Below are 26751 nucleotides of genomic sequence, written 5' to 3' on the forward strand. Positions count from 1 at the left end.
GTTTTATTTATGACCTCTTTGACACAGCTTTCACCTCAGTAGTCTCAACCCCAGAAGCCATGAGGAAAATAGAAAAGGAGCTGAATGTAGGTTTTCAACTGGAACGGTGGTTAATTACTTCTGTTCTACACTATTTGTGCTGTATGGTCAGTAACATGCTAATGAGTTTCAATTAAGTTACCTTTGCAAAAATGAATTGCCTTTGCAAAATTCTGCCAAGAAACAGAAATTCGGTCATATAAGGTGGGATACTGAATAAATAGTCTCTTGCTATCGGTGAAAGTATATGCTTAACCCCTCTACTCTCCCATTATCTGTGATTCAGGTCACTGCTGTGTGTTACGGGGTTATGATCATGACTGCAAGTGGCTTAGAAGGAAGTAAAAGAACTAACAGACTAAGCAATTGTAGCTCTAACATGTTCCATGCAACCTGAAAGGTGTTCATTTAACTGTTCTATCCTAAACCTTGACAGCACAACATGCTGAGGTGGGAAGGTGACTGGTCTGATAAAAGGGGCTGGAATTAGAGCAACATTTGTCAACATGTTCTCCCAGAACACTAATCTCTTAAAATGAGAGGGTAAAAACATATTCTAGGAAACACTGCATATTCTACCTTCCCTTACCACCTTGGAGATTTATATAAACTGAAATGTCTGAAACTCCTGCAATTAAAGAAAGAACAGCAAATTATTTAAGCCTGTTAACCAATATCTCCTGATAGTTTCCCAAACTAAATCCTTATTTTGAGAACCATTCATGGAATTGGTGTTCTCGCATCTGTGAACAGAAATTTTAGGAGGGTTCCTTCCATTCCCAGAACTGGTAAGAGTGGCTCATGGTGCCGAAATTATTTATATAGACAATGTGGTGTGTGCTCAACACCTGCTTTCCTTCTGGGAGTCTGGAATTTAGGTATGTGCTTGGCAGAGGGTCCCTATGTTATTAGCCCCAGTATAAACACTGGACAATGGGTATCTGAGTTTCTCTGGTTGGCAACGTTTTACATGCAGAGATTAAGTGCATTCTGTGTGACTACACTGGGAAAGGATGCTTGGAAGTTGATGCTCCATTTGCCTGAGCGTCACCCATGCGCCACTTCCCTTTGCTGATTGTGCACGGTATCCTTTCACTCCAACAATCACAACTGTAAGCACAAATATCTGCTAAGTCCTAGGAGTCCTCTTAGCAAATTATCAAACTTGAGGGTAGTCTCAGCAACCCCAAACAGATGTAGCAAGCAAAACAGACATGACTCTACCCTTGCAGAACTTAGCAGCTGAGGATGCAGATATTATTATCAACAAACAATACTTACAAAATAATCATATATAAATGGAAAATTTAGACAAGTTATTTTTTTAAGGAGAAGTGCCAGTTTCTGTGAGACTAGTAATGGCAAAACAGAATCTGAATTGGGGATGTTAGAAAGGCTTTCACTGACGTGAGGATTAAGCTCAGTCCTGAAAGATGGGTAGGAGTTAGTTACTCAGGACAAAAAAAAGGGGGAGGAGCAATTTGGAAAGAGGGAGTAAAAATTGCAAAGGCACTAAGCCTTGTGGAAGATGACACATCTAATAAACAACAGATCAGTATTTTAAATAGGTTTCCAGGACCTCTGTTGAGTGGTCTTCCATAGCACTTATAGTACAATACTGCTTCACACCAATAGCATATAAAGACTTTCAGTCCGTTTTTTTCTCTGATCTTGTCATTCCATTGCTCTGATCTTGCCACTCTGATCTTGTCATTCCATTGCTGTGTATATCAGGAAAAAAAGTCCAATCATGCTAAGGACCTTAATAGATTGAGCCCAGAGTCAAAAGATCTGGCTTCTTTTATATACACGCCTTATTAGGGAACTTCTGGCTGCTCTTAATATGGTACATCTTGATCTAGGTGGTATATACATGAATGTTCAGTTTGTGAAAGGCTATTGATCTGTACACTTAAAATCTGCACACTTCTTCACAGATGTAATTTAGCTCAAAAAAAGTACTGAAAAAAATGTGAATTCCTACCCTGTTACTATCTTGCCCTGTTATCAACATGCTTTTGTTTTGTTTTGTTTTTTTACTTTGGACAAATCGTACAGTCTCGTTGAGCCTCAGGTTTATCATCTATAAAATGAATGAGAACATCTGCCTGCAGTTTTTTCAAACTTTAGTGGAAATCAGATATCTTAATTAACAATATTATCTGATTGAGAGATGTGATCTTAGCCTGTGATGCCATTTTAAAAATTCATACTCATTTCAGTTGCCTCTCAATTATTCACTGCCTAATTATCTAATGTGTCAGTTTTCTGGACTTCAGCTCTTCTCTTCCAAACTGTTTACCCATAAGAGGTATTTCAGCAGAAAATGTGGAAATAAAAAGAACAATTTTTATTTTTTTACTTGGCACAGTTTTGATAGAACAGGAAGAGGAATAAAGTCTTCAGTTTATGTTTTAGTATAGTTTTTAGATTGTCAATGTATTTCCATTTTGTATGCTAACTTGAATCTCTAACAATTTATTTTGATAATTAAAAATAATTGCTATCATTTATTGACTTTACATTATCATAGACCAGGCATTACATAAAATAACATATATATTATATATAGATAGATGTAGGATTACAAGAGACTTTTGTATAAAACTTTACTGAATTAAGAAAAGAAACATGACCTTTGTCATGGGAAAAAAAAGGGTATAGTTGAAAAAGTAGAGAAAGAGAGGGGATGGGGATCGAAATAGAGACTGAAATCTTAGGAAGCCTTTGGAAGGACATGAAATAGTGCATGACATGTTAGAGTAAGTAGACCAAGGCATCAAGGTGCTTGAGACACTGAGGTCTGTCTCTAGGGCTGGTTTAGGTAAGAAAACAAAGACAGGACCTTTCCGTCTTGTTCAAGAGAAGGAGGGCATTGGTTGTTGGGCCCTGCATGCAAGATTAACAAAGAGGAGACACAGCTTTCTGCTTCTGCATGATGCCCCATCAGCATCAGCCAGGCCTTACTCTCATCCATTTTACCTAAAAGAGGCTGACATAAAAGATCGTAACACATGTGGTAGCTTCTCTGAGAGATATTCTTTAACATATGAAGCCTTAACAATGAGGTCAGCTTGCTAAGAGGGGTGACAAGGTTGAGGGCAGGCAGAGTGGAGTGGAATTGTGGCTGAGAGGCAGACCCCCAGTGAAAGAAATTAAAGAAATCTCTGGAAAAGGGAATGCTCTTAATATCTAAGCTGGTCACAAAGTAACTAAGAACAAAGTTAAGAACTTTATGTGTCTAACTTTGTGTCTCTTTTCCTCTCCATTCTGCTATCACTTCCCTGGAGCCTTTTGTCTCATCTATAAATGAAAGGCATAGAAATGGGTAGTCTCCAAGGTCATTCTCAGCTCTGACAGCCTTGGACTAACCCTTCCACGTGAGTGCAGCCCTTTGTACTGTATGTAATACCACATTTCCTATGGGGAGGAAACTAGACTGCAGCATAGAATTATGAATTTGAACTTCGAAATTTAAACTGTTTTGATTTTCACTGTTCTCCTAAGGGAGCGGTTCCTGTTCCTTTAGTATTTGGAAACTAAACATAGTTCTTAAAGCGCATTGGTGAAAATGACTATTATCCATCATTCAACACTGAGGTCTGTCTCCAGGGCTGGTTAGAGGGCACGTGGCTGTTTGAGGTGGAGGGAATGGAGCAGGAGAAGAGGTTTATTATGCCAAGTACTGTGCCCGCTAGAAATCTCAGGAAACCCAGCCTCTGGAGCTCAATGGAATTTGGAATCACTTGGAGCTTGAAATAATTCACTTCTGTCTAAAGAAAAAAAAATTTCCAATTTTTTCCTCTTGAAATATCACCAGTTGTTCCAGACATTTTAAAAAATAGCAGTATTTGGACATTTTAAAAAGAGTCAGCAAGATTCAGCTTACATTTGCCTTGAGGCTTTGTGACTTTATATTTCAAGTCAATGTGAAAAACAGTTTGAGATACCTGTTGAACTTTGAACACAGCGGGATTTACCTATCTCGCTTTTTGAAGCTACAAATAATCCTATATATTTTGGTAATGAGGTAGAAAAGAAGCAAACCATATCCCTATTTCTAAATGCTCTGACAATGGAACTTGCTCTACTTTGGACCCATAAAATGAACCCAGCAACAGTTCCCAAATCCATCTTTTGGATGAACCTAAGATAATTCTTAGTTCAGAATGGCCTAGAGAGAAAACTTAAATATCTGAATCATGTGGAATCCACTTAGAGCCTGGTTATTTTAAATGAGATTTGCATCAAGAACTCTGTGAATTACAGGTACTGACAGAGCTGTTTCATTTATTTCATCAGCTTATGCTGCCAGGGAGGCCCACACATATCTGAAAAGATGTACCATAATAAGTTGTGCCATAATGGAAGTGGATTTTTTTTTTTTTTTTTTTTTTTTTTTTTGCTTTTAAATGACTTCATGTGAAAGTAAATTAAGGCCTCTTTGGATGGTCACTAATATGTCCTATTGTCTTAGGTTAAGTTCCTTGGAAACAGATTCTGGGACAGTTATTTGTGAACAGAAAGTTTACTGGAAGGAAGCAAAATTAAGCAGAGGGAGAAACTAAACGGTGATATAGTCACAACTATGGACTCAGCTATGAAGCTGTGATTGCCTTTCAGATTTGTCCTGAATTAAGGTAAGGGCCCCAGGCCTTTGTACTTCCTTTCCCCTCAGGTGAGCAGTCACTGGAGGAGGGCTGTTCTTGGGGAGAGGGGAACATATATTTGAATGATACAGAACTCTTGGGCAAGGGAAATTTCTGGAAAGCAATTCAGCTATGAGCTGACAGTAGACTATAGTCCTGACATAGGGAAATAGGTGTCCCATTCTTAAAGGGAGAATATGGCCTTCAAACCACAGCATCCACTATAGTCCACCCCTTGGGCTGCTCAAATCCACTTACTCATATAAAAAAGGTTACCCCATCAAAGATAGCTCCTTCAGGATTCTAGTTAGTCCCTTTCCCCGGGAAAATTTAAAATAAGAGTATTACTAAGATAAGCTCTAGTCCTGTTTCTGTACTTAGCCTAAGGAGCTCAGCTGACATTCATCACTTCTCGCCTCCACCAACTCACCCTTAGTTACCACCTTTTCTGGTTTAGATGGCTTAAATATTGAGGCAACTCAGACACTTATCCATGAAGTGTCTGATCTCCTGGCCACTGTGACTTTTCAGATGATGGCTGTTGCACTTAGCAATTTACTGCCAATTTGGACAGGGTAGTACCAAGAAATGTCCCAATGGATTGCCAGGTGGTCAAATGTATTCTTCCCTGCCTCCATGTAAGGCTTCCTGTCCCAGTGGAAGACCTGCCTCTGCCTGATCACCAGGGTCAATTACTTCGGCCAGGATAGTAATTCCTTCTGTAGCTTGCCAATCTTTTGGTATAAGAAGTCTGAAATAGGGCCTGGCGCGGTGGCTCACGCCTGTAATCCCAGCACTTTGGGAAGCTGAGGTAGGTGGATTACGAGGTCAAGAGACCAAGACCATCCTGGCCAACATGGTGAAACCCTGTCTCTACTAAAAATACAAAAATTAGCCAGGCGTGGTTGCACGTGCCTGTAGTCCCAGATAATCCAGAGGCTGAGGCAGGAGAATTGCTTGAACCCAAGAGGCAGAGGTTGCAGTGAGCCAAGATCTCGCCACTGCACTCCAGCCTGGTGACAGAGCGAGACTCTATCTTAAAAGAAAAAAAAAAAAGTCTGAAATGACCAGATGGCAGCCCCAACTCAAAGTTAATAGGAATCAGAAATTCCTCTGTCCCTGGTAGACACATTACTCCTATAGGAATCAGGACCTTTAAACCAAAAATGCCCAGAATTGCAGATATGGGAAGCATAACTTCTTCAAGTGGGTACATAGAAGCAGAGCCACTCTCTTCTACCGCTTGTCTCTGCATCCACATAGTTTACCTATTGGAAACACAGCACCATATAAACTTCATTGATTTAAGGTGTACCTCAGAGTATCAGTTTCAAGCCTGTGCCTCATCTATGCTGTTAAAAAGGCCATCTGTTACTCTATCCAACTGGCAGTTTCTGTATGCAGGTGACTTGCATAACCACATGGCCACTGCTATGACTGCTACACCCTCTGTGATTGTTAATTTTATATGTCAACTTAAATGGGCCGCAGGGTGCCTAGATGTTTGGTCAAACTTTATTCTGGGTGTTTCCGTGAAGGTGTTTTCGATGAGATTAACATTTAAATTGGTAGACTGAGTAAAACATATTGCCCTCCCTTATGTAGATGGGCCTTATCCAATCAGTTGAAAGCACGAAGAGAACAAAAGGATGTCCCACCCCTGAGTAAGAGATAATTCCCCTGCCTGATAGTCTTCAAACTGGAACATCGGCTCTTCCTGGTTCTACAGAAGCTTTTGGCCTTTGGACTCAAGCTAGACACTGGTTCTGCAGATTTTGGACTTGCCAGTCATCATAATTGCATGAACCAATTCCTTATAATAAATCACACACACACACGTGTGCACACACACACACATCCTATTGATTCTGTTTCTTTGGAGAACCCTAACAAGTACACCTCCTTGCTATAAAGTGGGCTTCTTGGTTCAAAGCCATGTTATTCAGAATCTTATATGGTGGTAGTACTGCCTGAGGCCATACAAGCAGAAAAGACAATCTCATATTGATATTATTAATCGATTTCAGGTAAGATGAACCAATTCTCTTTCCTAGATGAAAGGGGTCCAGTGTAATCAATTTGCTATCAATAGCTAATAGTTCTCTTCAAAGCATGGTACTATATTGGGAATTCAGTGTTGGTCTCTGTTATTGGCAGGTTGGGCATTCAGCAGTAGCTACACACGCCTTGGTGAATATGCATTCATGCTTGGACATATGCAAGAGGCCTTGGACATATGCATGGCCTCTGTGTCTGCCACCATAACTACTCTTTTCATGTACTCTTTGTGTCAGCCCTGGGGTAGCCAGTGGCAGCCTGGCTTTGTCAGCCCGAGTACTCTGTCTACTTTGTTTTTAGTGTTTCCTCCATGTAGGATGCCCTGTAGTGGGCATTATCATTCAATACACAGACCTTCACACTTGGTGCCCAATCCCATAAGTCTGTCTACTGGCCTCTTCTCCAGACTGCCTTGTCTCTATAGTCCTCTAATCTCTCTCCCGGGCCCTGACCAATCAGCCAAGCCATTTGCCACTGCTCTTCAGTCCACACATATTCTTATCATGGGTCATTTTTCTTTCTATATAAAGTGGATGACCAGGTGTACCACTCAAAGGTTTGCCCCTAGGTAGGATTTCCTTTCACCATGGTTTTAAGTGTCATATGAGTGAAGCTGTAGTGTAACAGCAGTTTGTTGTCATCTTTCACAGAGATATTGAGCTGACCCATCTATGAACCAAACTGAAGCTTTATCCTTCTATTTTTTGTGGTCACGAAGAATCCTTTATATGGACTGGGTGTGGTGGCTTACACCTGTAATCTCAGCAATCAGGATCACCTGAGGTCAGGAGTTCGAGATCAGCCTGGCCAACACAGTGAAACCCCATCTGTAGTAAAAATACAAAAATTAGCCAGGTGTTGTGGTGCATGCTTGTAATCCCAGCTACATGGGAGACTGAGGCAGGAGACTCAATTGAACCCAGGAGGCGAAGGTTACAGTGAGCAGAGATTGTGCCACTGCACCCCAGCCTGGGTGACACAGCGAGACTCAGTCTCAAAAAGAAAACCAAAGAAAAGAAAAGAAAAGAATACTTTATGTGGCTAGAGGTCTATGTAAGCTGATGAGAAAAAAGTGTGGGTGCAATACTGGTGAACTTTGGGGATCTGGGCTACCTCCTGGTGAGATACAAGCATGCTGTGTCCTCTGGCCCAGCTCATGCCTAATTCAGTAGGTACCACTTCTAACTTACAATTGCTTTCTCCTGGGCTTGCTTGATGTTATGATTTAGTGGGTCTGACAGTAGCAACCCTGTACCCATAGCTGGTGGAATCAAGAACAGAGATTGCTTATTTTTTGTCAGCAAGACAAAATCAAGACTTCTGATTTTTTTTTTTTTTAATGAGAGGGGAAGGAGATATTTTCTAAGAGACCAAGAGATTTTAGAGAGATCCATTGTATTCAGGAGCATAGGAGTTCATAAAAAGTGACAGTAAAGCAATGGAAATGAAGAATGAATAAAGAATTGAGGAAAGCAGCCACTCTACAGTTCAGGGTATTCAGGATGTGACTTCTTCCCTTTTAACATTGTGGGCAATTCAAATTAACCCCGTAAAACAAAGCTAATGAAAAGCTTTTAGGTTGCTAAGTAAGTTTTATTATTGCTGGTGTTCATGCAGTATCTATCTATCTATCTATCTATCTATCTATCAATCAATCATCTAATCTATCTATATCTATTGTGTCAAGAAAGTTTACCAGCCTGGGTAACAGAGCAAGACTCCATAAAAAAAAAATTTATTTTTTTGAGAGGGGGTCTCGCTCTGTCACCCAGGCTGGAGTACAGTAGTGCGATCATGGCTTACTGCAGCCTCCACCTCCCAAGCTCAAGCAATTTTGAAAATTTTACTTCAATTTTTGCAGAGACAGGGTTTTGCTGTGTTGGTCTCAAACTCATCTAGGATCAAGTGATCCACCCACCTTGGCCTCCCAAAGTGCTGGAATTACAGGTATGAGCTATGCCACCTGGCCCATAAAATTTTTTAAAGAATTACCCAAGCATGATGATGTGCACCTGTAGTCCCAGCTATTCAAGAGGCTAAGGCAGGAGGATTGCTTGAGTCCAGGAGTTTGAGGCTGCAGTGAGCTATGATCACTACAGAATAAGATTCTGTCAATAAATAAATAAATAGTTTAGAAGCCAGGAGTTCAAAGAAAAGAGAGAAAGTTGTGATTTCTGGTGTTGTAAGAGACCATGATTTGCTAATCGTGACTTGCTGCAGGGTAAAGACAAGCTTCTTCTCACCTGAAGAGATGGTCTTGGGAAAGAAAAAATGACATCTCTAGTTCTGTTAGCTGATGCCTATCCTCATATCCATATGCTAGAAACAGAAAACTGGGCCTTTTTTTTCTTCTGATTTACCATATTATTAAAGACAAGAATCCTGGCTTGTATCTTTGGTATCTCAAACTATATCAGTTTGATTCATGGAGAAATTAGTAGAATGGTTCTCAGACTTCAGTGAACATATGAATCACCTAGGAGTATATTAAATTCCCGGAAACCACCTTCAGATGTTCTGATTCAGTGAATTTAATTTTGTCATTTTCAGCAGGAAAAGCACTTCAGGTCATTCTGCTAGAGATGCTTGGGAACAATACCTTGAAAAACATGAATTCAGTGGACCCATTTGAGGAGGTATCGGCCAAATGACGTTAATTCTTTGTGGAGTTCTTGGTCATTGTGATCACAGTGATAATAGCTCTTAATGAAATGTATTCTGTGGTATATTTTAGTATCAGCACGCTTTTCAGGCAGTGGGAAATTTTCTCATCCAATTGACATAAAGAGTAGATCCTATTGAATTTCCTTTTTCTCTGTTCACTCGATGAAAGACAGACATCAGCAGTGCAGAGAATTAATTGCAGACGTTTGTAATGATTCAGATAATACTTAGACGTCTTGATTTGAACTTTGGTTTCTCATTTAGGCCCGCTGTCAACTCTAAAGCCATTGTACCACTGCATAGCTTGGACTGCCGAGCAACTAACCATGAAGTATGAAGAGAATCTCAAAGCAGGTGTTCTTGAAAAATGAAATGTGAACAAAAACTTATCTATTCCATTTAGTCACTTCTTATTGGTAGAGAAGTTTCCATCTGAATATCTGAATGAAACATTCATTAATGGATCTTTTGAAGTATTATGTATTTATTGCCTTTACTTCTGGAGAGTTTCTAATTAAACAAAATTCCCTTCCTCCATTTCTCTCCTTCAAGGGCTGTTTTTTTTTGTTTGTTTGTTTTTGTTTTTGTTTTTTTAACCTACAGTGGGTGCCATGAAATTTAGCACTTGATAGTGTATTTCTTTGCTCTCTAGATATCAAATAAGAAAAACCATTGAAAGTGATACAGAAGGAGAGAAGGGTGTGGTTCCTGGCTAGGACTCCACCCCGGGCCTGTGCCCACGGACCTAGGTGAGGACAGGCATTTTATTTTCCTGCCCAAATGTTGCATCTCCCAAGACCACCGTGGCCTGCCATGCCCCCATCCTGTGCCTATAAAAATCCTGAGACCCTAGCAGGTAGACACACTTTGAGAGGAGCACAACAGGGGAGGAGCACACGGGTGGCTGGATGCCGAGAGGAATGCACCGACAGGCACCAGCAGGTCTGCAGGCCATTGACCTGGCAGAAGAGGCAGAATTTGGCTGGGACAGTTGGAGGAGAACCCGGGCTGCTCAGTGTCCTGACTCCAGAGGAAAACCTTACCGCTCCATCCCCCTCTGGCTTCCCCCATCTGCTCAGAAATACTTCCACTCAGTAAAACCTTGTACTCATTCTCCAAGCCGAGGTGTGATTTGATTCTTCCGGTACACCAAGGCAAGAGCCTGGGATACAGAAAGACCTCTGTCTTTGTGACAAGGTAGAGGGTCTAATTGAGCTGGTTAACAAAAAGCCACCTATAGATGGCAAAACTAAAAGAGCACACAGTAGCACACACTCAGTGGGACTTCAGGAGCTGTAAACATCCACCCCTAGACACTGCCCTGGGGTTGGAACCCCACAAACTGGCGTCTATATGGCTCCCCTAGAGGTTTGAACAGCAGGGCACTGAAGAAGCGAGCCATTCCCCGTCACACGCCCTGTGAGGGGGACAAGGGAACCCTTCCCATTTCAAAAGCACTTCAAAAAGTTAAGCCAGTATGCTCCTATAAAATGACCATGATCACATAGGGATGGCCAAATGATTGTCCCATTGCTACAGTATGGATTACTGAGAAATAACTGTCTGTCTTCTACTCTTGGTTCCCAGCCTATGCAAATAGAAGGAGCTTATTGACTTGGCAATATTTGATCACCATTTGTAAATTTATTTATTTTTTGGTCCTCTCATGAATCTTACAAAATCAATTCCTACTACTATCACCTATTGTTCAAACACATCTGATCATGGCTGTAAAATAAGTGGATGCTCTAAGATCAGAAACCTGTGAAACCTGGCCTCTCTTCCTTTTTTCTTTTTCCCCTTATAGAAATTGTATTTTACCCTGAGTACCCTTTTCTGATAAGCCTGAGTATGACTCCAAAATCATTCTTAACACATACATCAGGATTTTCTGCCAGTCAGCTAGGGTTTCCTACCAATCAATCAGGACTCAGAGTGACATCTTTACCATCCTTCTCTTAGATACCAATTTTAGGTTATAGGTTCATCTGGACTCCTGGGAAAGAAACTAGTTATGGCATCATAAAACCTGGGCATCTAGTCCTGACACTGACATAAACAAGCTGTATTACCCCAGGCAAGTAAGTTAATATATTGGAACCTCCATTTTCTCATCCACCATGTAAGATACTTGAACCAGATGCTCTCTGAGGCACCTACTGCCAGTTGTGAGAATTTGTGATTTGGTAAATGGAAGCCAGACAATCACAACCTGGTTGGGCTCTTAGTAGTGATAAGAATCCAATAAAATATACTTCTTTTCCATTTGTCTACCAAGAAAAGATCATTTATGTCTAACATAACTGCTAGATGTTTGTCATGAGCTTGTGTTTGCAAATTCTTGATGATTCTTTAATTTTTATAGTCCTCTGTGAGGAGAGCAGTCACACTGCTTATAATGGAGGTAACTAAGCCTTGGATGCATAGAGTATTTGGGAACAGTCTATGGTATAACTCAATTTTACAATAACCATTTCTGGGTCCCTCTGGAATGGCACTTTGAGGTGATAAGTGTATCTATTCCTTAATTCTACTATGATAGCCATGCTCTAGCTTGCAAGCAAAAACTTGATGCCATATCCCACTTCGAGAGGCTTTGGACAGTGATGTTATATGTCTGAATCAGCAGGCTTCTACTATAGTAACAGGCTAATCAACCCAGGATGCTGTGGTTATCGAAACCCCAGAAAGTTAATTTTTCCGCTGTGTCTTGCTCTAGCCTTGAGCTCCAGGATGAGCTCCACAGTCCCATTAGGATCAGAGCCCAAAAGCCACCTGTGTCTCCTGGCGATTTTGTCATCAGCCCAAACAGATATGCTGGTTACTATGAGCAGTATGCAATAGGGGGTGGGAGCATATGCAATAGGGGGTGGGAAAACACTGTGTTAACTGTAAAGCAAAAGAATGGTGTTCTCTGTGAGAAGAGGAACATCCAGTAAACATGGCTGAAAATGACTTATGTCATGAAGACACATCCTGAGTAGTCAAATAGAAAGAAATGTAAGTATTCCAAGATGTTTTGTAACTTCTTGATGAAAGTGCAAGTGGAAACACAAACTGTTTTTTTAAATCTGTGATCAGTGTTCCCACCAACACTTAGGAAGATGGACTCATCTGAAGAAGCATCATCGAGTGCACACGTTTTCTTTCTGCCGCTGTTTACCTTCCCCTCCCATCATCATCTCCATCTCCTCGTCCTCCTGATGGACTCATCTGAAGAAGCATCTGAAGAAAACATGAGTGCACATGTTTTCTTTCTGCTGCTGTTTACCTTCCACTCCCATCTCCTCCTCCTCCTCCTCCCCTCTCTCTCTCTCTCTCTCACACATACACACACACACATACACATACTCCCCTCTATAACAACTTAAAGATTTTAAGTACAGGATGTTATCTCTGAGGACTTGAGCTTGGATCCAGTTGTTTTCTATAGTTTTCCAAAATGTTTCTTTTCCTGGTGTTTTTCCAATCTTAGAACAAAATCTATGACTCACTGTGAGGTCAACAAATACTCAACATGACAGAGCTCTTTTTCTCTCTGTGCAGATTTCACTTTTGTGCTTGCAACTTTGTTGTTTGTGGATAGAAATCCTATTTATTTTGTATTTTACTGGAGATTTATTTATCCATATATTAAGTAGGTGTCAACAGTATACAAATCTTATCAGAGGCCTCACAATATACCTGGAAATTGTGTGGCATCTGAGAATTCACATAGTGTCCTCTGAAGTGTGACAAGAGTATTAAAGAGTATTAGTTCTGCAGAAATCTAACACTGTTAAAAAAAAAAAGAGGGAAATATGAGGACAGGCAGAAACATTTTTCCTGTAAAATAGTTTTTAAGGTCCCAATTTCTTTCTAGTCTATATATTTAAAATTTAAACTACCTGAACTTTCCAAAAATAAATTCACATAAGGTATAATTTCACGGATGAAGGAGTTAAGTGCCCAATAGAAGCTGCCCCTATGATTTCTTTTGTTAATGAACATGGCTTGTCATGATGACAGGTTATTATAATCACGAAAAATAGTAGATTTATAAGATATCTGTGAACATTTTCTTTGGTTTAAGGTGAAATCGAAGTCTTCTGTGAAGTTCACAAAATGAACATCAGGAAAAATCACTAGTACCTAGATGCCCTTCATCAATATTTATTCTTGAATAGAAGTTAAACATGTTAAAACGGAAAGCAATATATCTTCTATCTTATTCTTAAACCCAAAGGGGACACAGCTAGGAGAGGTGTTCAAATCACTATTCAAAATCAGAAAGGGTCTGAAGACCTGCTGTGCCAGACTAATCTTTTTATTGCTGGAAATTAAGGAGAGACTGGGGAAATCTGGGTTTGACACCTGGTAGTATGTGTTATTCAGTGCTCTGGGCAGCAGCTATGTACGAACCATTATAGAAGAATGCTAGTATTTCAATAATGAGTAAGGCCATGTTTACTGGGCACAATATGGGAGAGAAGTGGTCATAGCATCAATAACAACATTCTTCATTCGTCCCTCTTGGGAGTAAAGCAAAATGTAGAGATTGTGCAAGGCTGAAGCCCCTCATTCCCAGTCCTCAGCATTTTGTTTTCTCCTTGAAACTCCTGAGAGTGGAGGGCCTGGAAGATGTTCCTGGCTCGGCAGGTTTATGAGAGGGTGCCAATCTTGGAGCTGCTTTCTACGGGTTGTGCTGGTGCTCTTCCCGCTGCAGGTCCCGGGAACACTGAGTTATGGCAGCCAATTCTGATGATGATAAATGATCACAGCACTTGGCCTTCAAGAAGAGACCAGAGCAACCAAACAGAAATGCATGTGTCTGAGCAGTTAGACTAATTCAGTTACAGCTGCTGCCACTTTTGGTTTGCAAAAGGAGCTAAGAAATGTTATAGGCAAGCTAGAACTTGAACGGAAATGTTGATCTGGTTTCCTCATTCATAGGAAGAGCATCATGCAACTGAAGGACATTTCTCCATTGTAACTAAACCAGATGGATAATAACATCTATTTTTCAGTTTACAGACACATGTTGTTTTCACAATGCAACAAGTTAGATATTATTTAACAGTTAACTAAGTAGAATGTGGATGCAGATAAGCCTGGTGGTCATTCAGTTATTCAGGGCTTCTATTCATTCTAAGATGATTTTTGCTATACACACTACTAGAATTTATTTTTCAGAGATCATACTCAACCTTTCTTCTCTTCAGATTTGATGGTTTGTGGTGTTACAAAATAAAAAATAGTGGTACCTTACCATTTGTAATTTTGAAAATTCATATGAAAGATTATTAAGTATAAATTACTTATAATTTGAGGGAAAGAGGGTTATCTTTGAACTGGAGAGAAGAGAATATCTTTCAAGCAAAAGCTAAGTACCATTTATGTAGGAAAGTAATTTATACAGAAAAGATATCAACAATCATGTTTGGAAGGCATGGTAGATATATCCAAAATAATTTGTTTATTCTCTATCATTTGAAGAAATATTAACTAAAGTCCTTGGCTATTCTTTGATTACACTGAATGAAATAGCAGCTCCATTTGACCAGGAGTTAAGTATTTCAGACAGCATTATCTAAGTTTTTAAAGCATGAGCTGAATAGTAGTGAATGAAGATGAATTAACTAAAAGTTTCTCTCCTAGGCAGGGTAGAACTTGCTTGTTAAGCAGAAAAATTGTAGCAAATAGTAGCAAATTGAAGAACACAGCTCTAGGGATTAAGGCAGTCAACAAAGAGATGGGTCTCTGTTCTCACTGACTTTTCTCTTAGGTTGTCACTTGCAGCTAGCTCTGTGCTGAACTGGACCAGACGATGCCTGTAGGGATGGAAACAAGTCATCCTGCTTAGAAAACCATTCTCAGAGGTGGCTACATCTCTGCTCTCACAGTGGTTTTTAGTCCACCATCCTTGACCACACTAGGTCTTGTTGCCGCACGGCTTGTTTGCTGAACAAAGTATTTCATATACAACAATGTGTGGTGCTCTCTGGCCCCATCACAAAGTTGCCTTATATGCCTAGATGTCAACTGGAATCAGAAAGTCAGAAAAGACATCTTGAACAGGCTCTGTCTAGCACAGGAGTTCTCAGGAGGCATGAAAGGGCACACTCATGCTTATTTTTCTGCCACAGAGTTCTGGCTGATATACTCATCCATCATTTTCTTTTTCTGTGCACAGAATGAGGAGATACCTTTTTATTTGGTAAAGTCTATAATATTGAAAAGTTGTCACAGAGCACGGGCCTATCTGACAGTGAATCAATGGTGATTATGAAAGCACCTTAGCCATCTTATCTGACTATATGGTTAGGAATAAGAACATTTGATTCCTTGACCAGAAATTACCACCAACTCCAAAAATAGACATAAAGGATACACAGTTCTCCTAACAAGCAAAACATAGGTCTCTTGATTCTTCTTCTGATTTTTCATTCAGCTTCACAGTGATTTTAATTACTTCAGAGCACTGATCAATTACTTCAGAGCACTGACCAAGTGATTTTAATTCCTTTAGAGCACTGACCAAGACAGCCAAACACTTAGAAGAAAACATAACTAAATGACAGGCTGTGAAAATAATAAGACATTTTTGAGAGATGTAGCAAAAACTAAAATGTAATAAAAGTGTCTGAAGAAGCAGAGCCTAGTAATTAAATGCAAAATGAGTGAAGCAAAAGCAAAAAGAGATTTTGGGTCATCGTTTCTGACTTAAGAATGATGGATAACCAGTCACCCGCCAGTACTAGGCTGGTTGTTCACCCCCCAAATCCGCCGCCCACCCCAACACCAATACCCACATCCTAAAACTTGGAGCCTGTGAATATTACTTTATTGGCCAAAAAGGACTTTGAAGATGTGGCAAAGGATCCTGAAATAGGAAGATTATCCTGCATTATCCTGGTAAGCCCTAAATGCAGTCACATGTGTCTTTAAAAAGGGATGCAAATGCCAGAGAAGAGGAGAAAGCGATATGACTATGGAGGAGGAGATGGGAATGATACGACCACAAGTCAACGAATGCCAGCAGCCACCAGAATCTGTTAGACACAAGGGACAGATTCTGTCTGAGAGCCTCCAGAGGGTGCTGCCAACACCTTGATTTCAGCTGCCAAATACTGATTTTGAGTTTCTGGCCTCCAGAACTGTGGGAGAAAAAATTTCTATTGTTTTAAGACACCAAGTTTTGATAATTTGGTATAGCAATCTCAGGAAACTAATGGTTTCCTTATACAAACCATTCTTTTTCCTTTATAGAAACCAAACCATTTCCTTTCATTCTGTTATCTGTTACACCATCAATGAATCAGCCAAAATAGGCAATAGGCACTACAGATAACACAGTCGGCAGGCGTTTTTTTTTTTTTTTTTTTTTTTTTCCTGGTTTATGTAATCTTCATAAAAGACCTGCCAGACACCACTCAAGAAATTTCCAAATGGCTTTCAATCTTTTGGTCTCTGTTCCTTCTGTTTTTTCTTTTTCTTTTTTTTTTTTTTTTCAGAGTATTAACTTCATTTAGCAGTTACAGCTGTTGACCTGAAAGTCCTTATCAGCAGCATAGCAGATGAGTGAGAACAAGAGTTATGGGTCCTGAATCCATAGGGAGGGCAAATTAAACACAGCCAGAATAATGCCTCCACTGTGAGTAAAGACAACATATCTTCTTTCAGATGTTGTACTAAGGGTCAGGAGAGCTGAAATCTCATGTTGATTTCTAATGATTACCTTTGTCTTCTGGAGCAAATGACTTAGTTTCGCTAGGTCTTAGGGTCCTCATCTGTAAAATGAATCAATAAGATACACTGTGAAATTCCTTGAACCCTTAATATTCTATGAATTTATCCAGCCCTGAGTTGAAATTAAAATTTATAACAAGCTCAGCTTTATGGACAGTTTGTGGTCACCTCTGTGGGTATCAGACATCTCATTATCCTAATCACAAATACCAGAAATTTCACCCATAGAAGAGACACAGAGAGAAAGATATATATATATATATATATATATATATATATATATATATATATATATATTCTTCTGTTCATTTAAAAACTTCTGGGTAAAATGACGTAACACATTAGAGTAAATTAACTTATCAATCTTTACTATAGATGTGTTCATTCTGTTATTGTTGTAGACACATTACACTAGAACTATTAGCTTATATATCTGTCTATCCCACTAAACAACAATCTTTGTGAGAGAAGGGACTAGATCTTATATACCACTGAATCCTCATGACCAAGTACTTAAATGCTGGTACAAAGCAAGTGCTTAGTAAATATTTGTTGTATAGATGCATGGCCAGCTGGGTGACTTCTCTCCCATGATAGGATACCAGAAGAGAAGTGGGCAGTAGAATGGCTGAGAAGGTCCCAGGAAGGGGAGAACAAAAACCAAAATCCAAAAACATCATCTGCATCTCTTAGCTGTGATGGACAGTACAGTTCCCAAATCACCTATCCCAGACTTTTCTCGTAGCTTAAAATCTTTATCATGTTTCCTTGGAGAGAAAATTGGGTGCTCTTAATCAGAGGTTTGGTTTCTTTTTAAAACATTCTTTATCTCTCTGAAGCACCATTAGACTGTTAATTGAAATAAAAGAGACTTAATTTGTAACTGGGACTTGATGAAGTGGTAATTAGAAACATATGCTATATTGCATTTGAATGCTTTCCTTATTATTAGCATGTCTATTGATTCTTTTTAAACCACTCCATTCAGTAGATGAATTTCAGGTATTTTTCCATTGAAAATGACAGTGAAGAAAATTGCCAAGCAATGAGACATTAAGCAAAGAAATGAGTATTTGGCTGGGCTATTTTTCATGATCTTTGCTATTTTTAAAATAATTAATCCAGCTTGCAAGGAAAAAACTATGGTGAGTTGTGCACCACTCTACCTGCAAAATTAGTCTAAAAACACGATGTTATCAAGAGTGGGACTGAAATTGATTTGTAACAGATTACTCTTTAACACTCATGGCTTAAAAAAAATCAGAGAGTTCTTAATCTATAGCATCTTTAGGAAAGGGTGCTGATACTAAATTAAAAATATTCCACTCAGGTGACTCAGTGTTTAAAATCTCTTCTGTTACTAGGAACCAAGAGATTTACAATGTTTTGTTTCTTTTTAGGCTGACTTGGGTACTACTATTGAGAGATATGGGACCTTTTTCCACATCCTTCTCAGACAAGCCATTCAAATCACTACAGTTATACTGTAAGGTACTTTCTATTACACTCTGGTACATTGTTATCTATAAAATATATACTCAAATAAATGAGTTACAAATACTCATCTTCATTACATAATTAAACTGGACATACTTTAGCTAATAAATAAGATTTCTCTTTGAAAACTAACTTTCTATCTCTGTTAAATCTAATCCCTGAGAAAGTTGGACGCTTAGCAACTGGTCTGTGGGTGCAAATAAGATCAAATCTAAACTACTCCTTCCTCCTCAGTCCCCGGCCCCCTTTTCCTTCGTTCACTGCCCAGAACTTCTGTTATACCTCTAGTCTCCATGTGTCTCTTCCTGAATCATCTTCATAGTTCTCTGCCCTTCACCCTTCAATTGCTTTCTCTCTCCTTGCCTGTTTCTTAGGAAATGACATCACTCTCTGGCTTCACCAACCACAAACTAGAGTGTGTCTGACTAGTAGCAGACACTAGAGTAGTCTGCTACTAGTTAAGATCTGGCTCATTATGAAATGATTATTCCACAAGATCTATATCAATAGTGAAAATAATGCACTTTTAAAACCCTTATCATTGGGCTGAGTTTTTGAACATCAGCCAGCGTTAGCAGAATGTGAACACAGCTGCATGCAGAGTTAGATGAAGAGTGGCATGCAGTTCCTGAGTTCTCTTTATCCAAGTCACCATTTTTGGATGAGGTCTCAAAAGAATTGGGAGATCCTGGACAAAGTTCCCTAGGGAACTGAGATTCTCTGAGGAGAGTTCTCATAATCAGAATCATAGGGGAATTTATGACATTATCATTCACATTTTCTCCTTCACTAAACCCCTCCTCATCATCCCCACTGACTTCAAAACAAAACAACCACTAGGCGTGATCTCCCCAAACAGTGTAACAATGTTGTCTTTCAAGACTTAGTTTCTGTCACAGGATGGAAAGTGTCATTGTGGTGCTGACAAGGACACACTTTCCCTGGAAGACACTCAGAAGAAATGGAAGAATACAGTGGCTTGGCTCTGGGAATTCAGAATTCAGAAGGATTCCTTTTCCTCCAGAGTAAACCAAGAGCAAATCAAATTGCTTGGTCTCCCTTCAGCTCTCTCATTTTCTTTTCGCATATTTGAAGTGCTTACCTGGCCCTGCTTCTGAATTCCACCGCTGTCCCAGATTCACTGGATTACTTCCTGTTTGGTTGATCAATGTTATCTTCCTTTATACAAATCAATAGTCTGAAAGTCATAAGCATAGTTTAAAAAATAAAAGAGCAGACATAACTAAATGAGACAGTGAGACTTGTGCAAATTTAATATCCAGGTCAAACTGAATTCACCCAACAAAAGGAACAATAATTTATTTTGTTGTACCCAGTTACCTCCAAACAGATTTTGATTATGTTGATTGCTGAGGATGCATGACAAAGAAAAACAGCTGGAACTGGCAGTCATAAATCTTAGGTTCTTGTTCTGGGTTTGCTGCTAACAGGCTTTGTGACCATAGGCAAATCACTTAACTTCTCCGTGCCTTTTCTATGTGTTACCCCATCTGTAAAACATAAATAATAGTGCTTGCCCTAACCTGACTTCTATGACCACTTTAATACAGCTCATGTTACTAAAATAATTAATCCAGCTTGTGAGGAAAAAATTATGTTGAGTTATGCCCCACCCTACCTGCAAAATTAGTCTAAAAACACCAAATATATAAACTAAATAAAAAATAAGATGTACCATAGTGAGTTATCCTAATCCAACTCTCTTTCTTGTTCCTTTATATCAGGATGAAGTCACAAAGTGACTTTAGGTAAGTAACCTGACGTTACCTAAGATTTAGGTAACTAACCTGACACTACCTAAGATTTAGGTAACTAACCTGACACTGTGAAAGTCTTTCTAAAAGGCTGTCTTATTTAGGAAGAAGCTGAAATTAAAAAGACAAACAAATGGCTCTTTCTCTCAGGCATCACTTTCCTTGGGAGTAAAATTAACCCAGCATCCTAACCACTGACTGATGTGGCTATGGTATTACGTGTTAGTGAGAGGAGTGGGAGGGACACACAGGAAATGAAGAGGATGACTATGATTTGAGCTGTTTGCAGAGTCAGTCTCTCCTTTAGGGTCAATGGTGGGGGCAGCATGTAATAAATCTTCTGAGATGGGTATCTGAGACCTTGTTACTGGAAAGGACTGTTTGACTAGCCACCATTCTTTCACCTCTCCCCCACACCCCCCCGAGATGGAGTCTTGCTCTGTTACCCAGGCTGGAGTGCAGTGGCGCAGTCCCAGCACACTGCAACCTCCATCTCCCAGGTTCAAGCAATTCTCCTGCCTCAGCCTCCCGAGTTGCTGGGATTACAGGCACCCACCATCGTGCCCGGCTAATTTTTGTATTTTTAGTAGGGACAGGGTTTCACTATGCCGGCCAGGCTGCTCTCAAACTCCTAACCTCGTGATCCACCCGTTTCGGCTTCCCAAAGTGCTATGATTACAGGCGTGAGCCACCGCGCCTGGCCCATTCTTTTATATGTTACACATCCACTTTCACTGAAGAGTTTGGAAACTATTTATGTCCTCTCCCTTGTGTGTGTGTCAGACTTAGCAAAGGAAGTACCTGGATGTTCTTAATTTCTAAAAGGTTTTAGAAAGGAAAAGGCAGAAAGCTTAGTCAATAAAGGCTCACAAAAGACAGGCTTGGGATCCCACTGCATGTCTTTCCCCACTAAAAATATAAATGGGCGTATCTGATCCGTAGGTGCTCTAATTTCTAAATACCCAACCTACAGTCTGCTACTTAGTCAAAGATAAGTATGATTTGCTAAATTATATACTTAAAACCAGCCAAAGTGGCAACGTTTTCCCTGTCAGATTAAGAAAGTTTAATTAACTTGTCTGTTATGTAGATAGCAAGGATTGGGGTCAGAATTTGAATGCAGCTCTCTCTGACAGTCAAACTGGCAAAGCTAGTAAGTCTTTCACTTCTCCACCCTGAGGTAATAGCTGTGAATCACATCCCTAGTACTTATTTTAGTCTGAAAGGGTTTGAAGTGATTTAGAAGTGGAAGAAGGAGTACCTCATTTCTGATTGCATATGTGAACTTTCTTCTCACGCACGGATTGTGAAACCCTTACTGCTGTTGTCATTACTCACACTCATTTGCAACATATGGGTTCACTGGGCTTTCACTGATGGAGCTCTGGCTGCATTTGTTGACTGGTAGGTGGAAATTCGTCATGGGGACCCTTGGAAAGTGAGCAAGGAAAATATCATGCAGGAAAATGTTGTCACCTGAAAAAGTTACGCAATTTACAGAGTATGAATGTGCTTTCTTAAGAACTCCCGGGTCTTAAAGAAGTTTTTAATACTTTTACTCAACAAACACTTATATAGCCCTTACTATGGGCTGACAGTGTCAGTGCTTAACAATTATTAACTCATCCAATTTTCATGAAAACTTGATGGGGCAAATACTATTATCATCTCTGTTTTGTAGATGAGAGAGCTGAGGCATACAGAGATTTAGTGATTTTTGCCCAAAGTCACAAATACAATTTATGGCAAATCTAGGATTCAAATCCAGGTATTTCTGCTCTAAACTCCATGCTCTTGAGCATTCTGCTATACTGCTTCCAGAAGACAGTTGGTGTAGATGTGCTGTAAACAAAAATTCAGTAAAGTGAATACTAAGTAGTATGAACCTGAATATTTTCTCCTTTGGTTTTTAGGTTTTTATTAGCTTCCCATGTAAAAATATCTTTAAAGCATTAAAGTTAGGAGTTTGACATCTAACATACACTTATTTAAAAAGAAATGGAAATAATTTTCTATTAGTGAGGATGCCTTAGAGGACTCGGGCCCTCCATGTGTACTTGCTGGGACCAACTCTACTTCACTGTGCACTGGAGGATGGAGGCAGCCCATTGCTTGCTCATGTGTATCCAGGAGTAGCATGTGCTTGGGATATGGTGGGCCTTCAAGGTTGAATGAATGAATGCCAAACATTATCCTGCCTTCTAGTGATGGGGGCTTGACTCAAGTGCTGAGAGAAGACATTTTCTCCTTCCCGCCTTCAGTGGACCTTGAGATACATTCCTTAGTCTCCCTGAAGAGATTCTATTCTCTGTTCCCTTGGGACTTTTCTATTTCAGCCCTACTTCTTTATGCCTTTTCCTTCTTGTTAAATCTTCTGTTTTCGCCACTCTTTTATTGTTTAATATATATCTTGGTTAACTAATATTTATTGAGCAATTATTACATGCAAACTCTCTATTGATGGTTTCATTTTAACCATCATCATAAAATTGTGGCAAACTCTTAAGTCAATGCAACTTCTGTCATGTGCAAACAACTGCATGACCTTCATGTGTCCCATGAACCTCCTAATAGGAGGCTGCATCAGTTTCCTGTGACTGCTGTAACAAATTATATCCAACTTGGCATAACAAACACAGACTTATTTTCTTACATTTCCAGAGGCCAGAAGTCTGAAATCAGTTGCACTAGGCTAAAATTAAGGTACAGGCAGGTCTGGAGACTCTGAGGGGTGAATCCTTTCCTTGGCTTTTCTAGCTTCTGGGGCCACCCACAATCCTTGACTTATGACCCTATCCTTACATTACTCCAACCTCTTGCTTTTATAGTCACATCCCCTCCTTCCTCTTCTGTGGTGAAATCTTCTTCTGCCTCCATCTTTTAAGGAAACTTGTGATTACTTTTAGGGCCCACCTGGCTAATTCAGGCTAACATCCCAGTCTCAAGATCCTTAACTTAAGCACACCTTCAAAGTCTCTTTTGCCATATAAGGCAATTGTAATGGTTAGTTTTTGTGTCAACTTGACTGGGCCATGGATTGCCAAGATATCTGGCTAAACATTATCCTGGGTATGTCTGTGAGGGTTTTTCAAGATGAGAATAACATATGAATTGGTAGACCAAGTAAAGCAGACTGCCCTCTCCGGTGTGAGTGGGTCTCAACCAATCCCTTGAGAGCCTGAATAGAATAAAAGGTGCAGTAAGGGAGAATTCACTCTCTTTGCCTGACTGTCTTCAAGCTGGGACATTGGTCTTTTCCTACCTTCAGACTCAGATTGGAACTTACACCATTGACTCTCCTCTCTCAGGCCTTTGCATTTGGACTGGAACAATACCTTCAGCATTCCTAGCTTTCTAGCTTGCCAAATATAGAGTGGAGGGCTCCATGGCTCCTTAACCGTGTAAACCAATTCCTTCTAAAAAATCTCTTTCTATATGTGGTGTATGTGTGGTGGGGGGTGGAGGGGTGGTGGGGGGCAGCGGATTGTATCTCCTCTTTGTTCTTGTTTTCTGGGGAACCCAGACTAACATAACATCCACAGGTTCCAGGATATGAACATTTTTGGGGGCCATTCTTCAGCATACCTAGATGCTCAAAGACATTTATTTATACAGTATTTCTAAGAATCAGATAATCATTTTTATGTTCATCTGACAAACCAAAAACACAAAATATCAAATATGTTTCTTCTTTTTAGTAAAACAGTCTGAATGCAATTAAGCACAGTCATAATTGAATTTTATAAGGAGCCATTCTCTCTCTTCAGCACCATCCCAAAACACTTTTAAAAATTATTGTGTGACTACTATTTTCTTTTTCAACCAAACTTTTGGAATCACTCAAATTCTTATAAAATTTAAAAATCCCTTACTGCAACAAATGGTCTCTTGACTTTTTGCTCATTTCTTAGAGAGTATGGTAGCTTTAGAACATGTCCATAAATTAACATTTCCCCCCAAGAAAGAGGCAAACTTTTCTTCCTGTCCCTCCCCTTGCACCTGGGTGGACATTTGTGATGATTTCAACAAATAGAATATGGTACATGTGATGCCAAATGATTTCAAAACGTAGGTTACAAAAGGCCATGAAGATTTTGTCATTTCCTCTTGGGTAATTCACTTTCAAGACCTCAGCAGCCATTTTAAAAGGGTGACCAACTCGAAGCTACTATGCATGAGTGATCACGTGGAGAGATCCTATTGAAACAGAAAGAAATACCTGAGGAGCTGCAGAATTCCAACCTCTAGCTGTCATGTCTCCCCAGTGTTCATGTCTTCCAGATGAGGCCTCAGACATTCCAGCAACTCCAGCTGGAGTTTGCAAACTGCAGCCTGCAGGCCAAATCCGGTTCACTGCCTATTTTTGTAAATAAAGTTTTATTGAAACACAGCCATGCTCTTTTCTTGTATGCATGGTCTATGGCAGTGTGCATAATTGACTATTTGAATAATTTGACAGTGACCATTGGCCCTGCAAAGCCTAAGAATACTTGCCATCTGGGCCTGTACAAGTTTTCCAACACCTGCTGTAGAGTGTAGACACATTCTCCTCACTGTGCCCATCTAAATTTCTGAAAATCTAATAGCATAATAAATGCTTGTTTTATACGTTAGTTTTAGAGTAATTTGTTATGCAGCATTGGATAGCTGATACAGAGTTAGGGTGATATTACTAGGACATTTCTAGGAGTCTTTTTGTTTATGAAGTATATTCAAGCTCACTGAATATTACTGATTTTGAAGAAAATCTCTGTTAGCTATCACCTTATTTCTCTGCTTCCTTTACTGAAAACTCCTGTGAAGGGTGTATTTGCTATTTTTATCAGTTTATTTAAACCAGGCTTTTGGCCGTTATTATTACCACTTCACTACAATAGCTATCATCAGTGTCATCAAGGGCACTTGCCAAAGCCAATGTGTTCAGCTTGCTGAAACTCTGTGGAGTTTTCTTTTTTTTTTTTTTTCTTTAAATCTTTGTTGATGATTATTTCTTTCTGGTCTTCTTAGTTGACCACTCTTTCCTTTCTTCTGTGAGTCACCAAGATCCCACACCTGAGTTTTTATGTAACATGATTCAGCATGTTTTGCCCATTTGTCTGTGACCCTTCTTCTTCTGTTAAGCTTCTAGTTGTTAAATTACTTCAGGGAGATTGCTTCTGAGTCCTCAACTTTTCTTCATCTACTTTTTTCTCCTCTTTTCCTCGGAGAGTTGATCTAGCTCTGTGGCCATAAATGGCACTCCTGTATTGGGTGCGTATATATATTTAGGATAGTTAGCTCTTCTTGTTGCATTGATCCCTTTACCATTATGTAATGCCCTTATTTGTCTTTTCTTGATCTTTGTTGGCTTAAAGTCTTTTTTATCAGAGACTAAGATTGGAACCCCTGCTTTTCTTTGCTTTCCATTTGTTTGGTAAATCTTCCTCCATCCCTTTATTTTGAGCCTATGTGTGTCTTTGCATGTGAGATGGGTCTCCTGAATACAGCACACCGATGGGTCTTGAGTCTATCAAATTTGCCAGTCTGTGTCTTTTTTGGGGCATTTAGCCTGTTTACATTTAAGGGTAATATTGTTATTTGTGAATTTGATCCTGTCATGATGCTAGCTGGTTATTTTGCTCATTCGTTGATGCAGTTTCTTCATAGTATCAATGGTCTTTACAATACATATAAATACATACATATAAGTAAAAACTCAGCAAAACTGAGAAAGGTGCAAAGATGTCTTATATGTCCCCTGCCCCCTATATGCATAGCCTCCCCCATTATCAACATCCCCCAAGAATAGATGTTTTATTATATGAAAAATTATTTCAAAAATCCCAATATTTTAAACTGCAGATTTGATAAAGAAGATGATGAATAAGCAAGTGGCCTGAAGCTCTAAAGACCTGATAAAGACAATTTATATAAAACCCATAAATAATACAACTACTTCTAATTGACAGAACTAGGGTCAATTAAGTTTAATGTCAAAGCATATTAAGGAGAGACATAATTGGCGAATATTAAAAATTTGAAAGAAGAAACATCTGTGATTCAGTGTTCATTTAATATAAAATTTATGGCATATGTTTTAGAATAGAGTAATTTTCCATATCCTGAGGGGGTTATATATTTTTAACTTTTTCTTTTGCTTGTAGAGATAATTTTATATTTAACTTAAATTCCTGTTCTATCTCTCCAAATTGAAGATCAATTAAAATATTAAGGATTAAAATGTTAAATTGATTATATGAGAAAAAACTATTAGGTAAAATATTATTGGAAAGAATATTAAAATGTTTGGGACTGTATTAAATATTTACTAGCTATAGCCTTTAATAAATTAACAGTATTGC

General features: G+C 39.3%; 1 long non-coding RNA gene across 1 annotated transcript; it reads right to left on the bottom strand.

The window, feature by feature from the left end:
• Window positions 1-15891: 15891 nt before the first annotated feature.
• LOC134739831 (uncharacterized) lies at window positions 15892-20609 on the bottom strand. Its single transcript, XR_010126860.1, has 4 exons — window positions 20332-20609; window positions 19977-20146; window positions 19738-19833; window positions 15892-17179 (listed from the first exon to the last, which is right to left on the bottom strand). It is a non-coding gene; the product is annotated as an uncharacterized LOC134739831 (long non-coding RNA).
• Between the last annotated feature and the right edge of the window lie 6142 nt (window positions 20610-26751).

This window comes from Pongo pygmaeus, chromosome 6 (genome assembly GCF_028885625.2).
Source record: "Pongo pygmaeus isolate AG05252 chromosome 6, NHGRI_mPonPyg2-v2.0_pri, whole genome shotgun sequence".
NCBI classification, from domain to species: Eukaryota; Metazoa; Chordata; class Mammalia; order Primates; family Hominidae; genus Pongo; species Pongo pygmaeus.